At 39.4% G+C, this 4,398-nt stretch overlaps 1 non-coding gene across 1 annotated transcript; it reads right to left on the bottom strand.

The window, feature by feature from the left end:
- Window positions 1–1,214: 1,214 nt before the first annotated feature.
- Window positions 1,215–1,321, bottom strand: LOC141687708 (small nucleolar RNA R71). The gene has a single exon (XR_012561194.1). It is a non-coding gene; the product is annotated as a small nucleolar RNA R71 (small nucleolar RNA).
- Window positions 1,322–4,398: the final 3,077 nt, after the last annotated feature.

Raw genomic sequence — 4,398 nt, 5'->3', positions numbered from 1 at the left:
CAAAATAGCTCTGTTTTATATTGGAAATACTTTGAATCCTTCAGCCTTGAACCTGAGCCACATCATTTGATCTTTGAGCCGTAAGCCTTATTCTTTGTGAACCATTCTTTGTTGATTTACTAGATATTAAACCACACAAATACGATACTACTCCACAAATATATAACCATCATATACCAAACACTGGAACATAATTGTTTAAACATACAGAAACTTTTATACTCAACCATACCTTGTGACATCAAAGTATTAAAACCCTGTAAAAATATTATCCATTTAATACCCGATTATCCTACAGGCTGGAGGCCATTTCTTTTATATACTTTGACATACCCTTTCTGGTACCCATGAATATTCGCCATGCTCTTATACAAATGTTTTTTTGCTATTGATTATGATACATATTGAATTATACTGTTTATCATATTGAACTGCTTTAGAATTGGATAGTTTTCTTTGTGTGGACCAGATTCGTGGTCAGACCATATCGATGGTCAAGTTAGGCCAATGTGTGCCTTGGATCCAGTAGTTAGAGCAGTGTTGTGTGCTTTGCTCGGGGTTAGTGCGTGACTGATCAGCAGCCTAACCTTGGTTTTAAAAATTTAAAATGAATATCCAATTCTATTGGTTGTTTAACAAGAAACTTGATTCCTTTAAATCATCTCGTTTGATCATTATTTAAACTCAGTTATTGCTATTATGACATGCTGAGCTAGTTAGCTCACTCTTGCGAATCTTTTTATATATTTTACAGTTAAGAAGGATACGGTTGATAGCGAGGTTTCCCAGTTCAATGTACGAGCTAGGATTCCAGATTATGTTGGATCGAGCTAGCAGGAGCCTAATGCAGTAATGAGATCATAAGGTTGTAAGAATAATTTCATATCAGTTGTAAACTAAATTAGTTGGGATTTGGTACGTTGTAATAAAAGTTAAGGTTGTGGCTTGTTTTCATACTTTAATCTGTTGCGATCCGTGGTTATGTAAAGCAGGGTCATTGCAAATAATATTTTATATACAGGTTTATATATTGAGTATGTGTTATGGACCCCAAACTTCTGACCCGGGTTTGGAGGGCACCACAACTCTTCCCATTCTCTCTAAGGGATAAAGTAAAGTGTTGGTTACATTCTCTACCACCATGGTCCATCACCACATGGGAGGATCTTACTCAAAAGTTTCTCACTAAATTCTTTCCTATGGCGAAGACTGCTGCAATCAGGAATGCTCTTACTCAATTTGCACATAATAATGGAGAACCTCTGTATGAGGCTTGGGATTGATATTAGGAGATGCTAAGAAAGTACCCACACCATGGCATGCCTGATTGGATGAACATAAACTGTTTCTATAATGGATTGGGTGCTAATTCTAGACCTATGTTCGATGCAGCATCAGGAGGAGCCTTATGGGCCAAAAGCTATAAAGAAGCTTATGAGTTGATTGAGCTAATGGAAGCTAATGAATACCAGAATCCTACGCAAAGAATGTTGTAAGGCAAGGTAGCAGGAATTTTGGAAGTGGATACAGCTACTTCTATATCTGCTCAACTTCAAGCTTTAACGATGAAAGTGGACTCTTTGGCTAATTATGGAGTTAATCAAAGCACTAGTGTCTGTGAGCTATGTGCTGGTGCACATGAAACTGAGCATTGTGCTATTTCTAGAGAATCAGCTCAATTTGTAAGCAACTTTCAGAGATCACAGCAACAAGCTCCAGCCACTTATCATCCTAACAACCACAATTATCCTAATTTCAGCTGGAGTAACAATCATAATGCGGTGCACCAATCTTATCATCCATATACAAGAAAACACTTACTGTAAGCTAATGAAAAATATGAATCGCAGGAGTTGAGGCTCATGTACAAGAGCCAAGCTGTGTCTATTAAGACCTTGGAGAATCAGATTGGGCAAATTGTTAATGCATTACTGAATCGTCAACCTGACATGCTTCCGAGCGATACTGAAGTTCCTGGAAAGAAGGAAGCTAAGGAGCATGTTAAAGTAATTACATTGAGGTCTGGTAAGGTTATAAATCCTAAAAAAACTAAGACTCCAGAATTTGAAGTTGAGGCAGAAGAAAAAGAATTGCAGAAGGAAGCAGAAGTGGAACCAAGGAAGACTACTGTTGAGAACACTCCTCCTGAGGGTAATACAGGGGAGAAACAGATCTATCCTCCACCTCCCTTTCCTAAGAGGCTACAGAAGAAAAAGCTAGATAAGGAGTTTGCGAAGTTTTTAGAGGTGTTCAAGAAACTTCATATCAACATACCTTTCGTTGAAGCTCTTGAATAAATTCCTAGTCACGCGAAGTTCATGAAAGGTACTCTCTCTAAGAAGGTGAAGCTTGATGACTTAGAGACCGTTGCTCTTACGGAGGAATACAGTGAGGTGCTGCAACAGAAGTTACCTCCGAAGCTTAAAGATCCTGGAAGCTTCACTATTCCGTGCATAATTGGAAAGGTGTCATTTGATAAGTGTCTATATGACTTGGGAGCTAGCATCAATCTGATGCCCTTTTCAATCTTCAAGAAGTTGGACTTGCCCGATCCAAAGCCAACTTATATGACTTTGTAGTTGGCCGACCGTTTTATTATATATCTACGAGGTATTGTGGAGGATGTCTTGGTCAAGGTGGATAAACTCATCTTCCCTGCTGATTTTGTAAATCTTGATTTCAAGGAGGATAAAAAGATTCCCATAATCATGGGAAGACCTTTCTTGGCTACTAGCCGAACCTTGATAGATGTGCAGAAAGGTGAACTCACCATGCGAGTGATGGATCAGGATGTAACTTTTAATGTGTTTAATGCTATTAAATTCCCTTTGGAAAATAAGGAGTGCTTTAAGGTAGAGATGGTCGATTCCGTGTTTAATTCTGAACTCGATCGATTGCTAAGGTCTGATGCCTTAGAAAAGGCCTTGTTGGGGAATTTCGATAGTGAAGACGATGAAGGGGTTTAGCAATTACAATTTCTGAATGCTTCTCCCTATAAGAGGAAGATGGATATGCCTTTTGAATCTCTTGAAATGGAGGGGCTGAACAAAGCTCCTAAGCGCCTCAAGCCATCTATTGAGGAAGCTCCTACCCTTGAGCTTAAGCCTTTACCTGAATATTTGAGGTATGTGTTTTTAGGTGATGCATCTACTTTGCCTGTTATTATTTCATCTGACCTTTCAGGTAGCGACGAGGAGAAGCTTTTGAGAATTTTTAAAGATTTTAAATCGGCAATTGGTTGGACTATAACAGATATCAAGGGAATCAGCCCTTCATATTGCATGCACAAAATTCTGCTAGAAGAAGAAAGCAACCCTACTGTTGAGCAACAGAGAAGGTTAAATCCGATCATGAAAGAGTTTGTGAAGAAGGAAATCCCTAAGTGGCTATATACATGGATCATCTATCCCATTTCTGACAGTTATTGGGTGAGTGCAGTTCAGTGTGTGCCAAAGAAAGGAGGTATGACTGTGGTTGCTAATAAGAAGAATGAGCTCATTCCTACTCGAACAGTCATGGGGTGGAGAGCTTGCATGGATTACAGGAAGCTGAACAAGGCCACGAGAAAAGATTACTTCCCTCTGCCGTTCATTGACCAGATGCTTGACAGATTAGTTGGGCATGAATACTACTGTCTTCTGGATGGCTATTCGGGCTATAATCAAATTTGCATTGCTCCAGAAGATAAGGAGAAGACTATTTTCACTTGTGTATTTGGAACTTTCGCCTTTAGAAGGGTTTCTTTTGGATTATGTGGAGCACCGGCCACATTTCAGAGATGCATGATGGCTATCTTCTCTGATATGATTGGTTAGAATGTAGAGGTGTTTATGGACGTTTTCTCAGTGTTTGGTGATTCATTTGATGAGTGCTTGCATAATCTAGGCAACGTTCTCAAGAGGTGTGTTGAGACCAATTTGGTTCTCAATTGGGAGAAATGTTACTTTATGGTATGACATGGCATTATTCTTGGGCACAAGGTCTCTAGTAAGGGTCTTGAGGTGGAAAAAGCCAAAGTAGGGGTCATCGAAAGTCTTCCCCCACCAATTTCTATTAAGGGAGTTCGCAGTTTTCTTCGTCATGCGGGCTTCTACAGGCGGTTCATCAAGGACTTCTCAAAAATTTCTAAACCTTTGTGCAATCTTCTGGAGAAGGATGTCCCATTTAAGTTTGATGACGAGTGCGTAACTGCTTTTGAGTTCTTAAATAAGAGTTTAATCACGGTACCTGTCATAACTGCATTTGATCGGAGTGAACCTTTTGAGATGATGTGTGATGCAAAAGACTACGCAGTTGGAGTAGCTCTTGGGCAAAGAAATAATAACATATTTCATGTAGTCTACTATGCTAGTAAGACTCTTTATGGTGCTCAACTGAACTACACTACTACGGAGAAAG

Source organism: Apium graveolens, chromosome 9 (genome assembly GCF_009905375.1).
Source record: "Apium graveolens cultivar Ventura chromosome 9, ASM990537v1, whole genome shotgun sequence".
Classification (NCBI taxonomy): domain Eukaryota; kingdom Viridiplantae; phylum Streptophyta; class Magnoliopsida; order Apiales; family Apiaceae; genus Apium; species Apium graveolens.
This window is presented reverse-complemented; position numbering and strand designations above follow the sequence as displayed.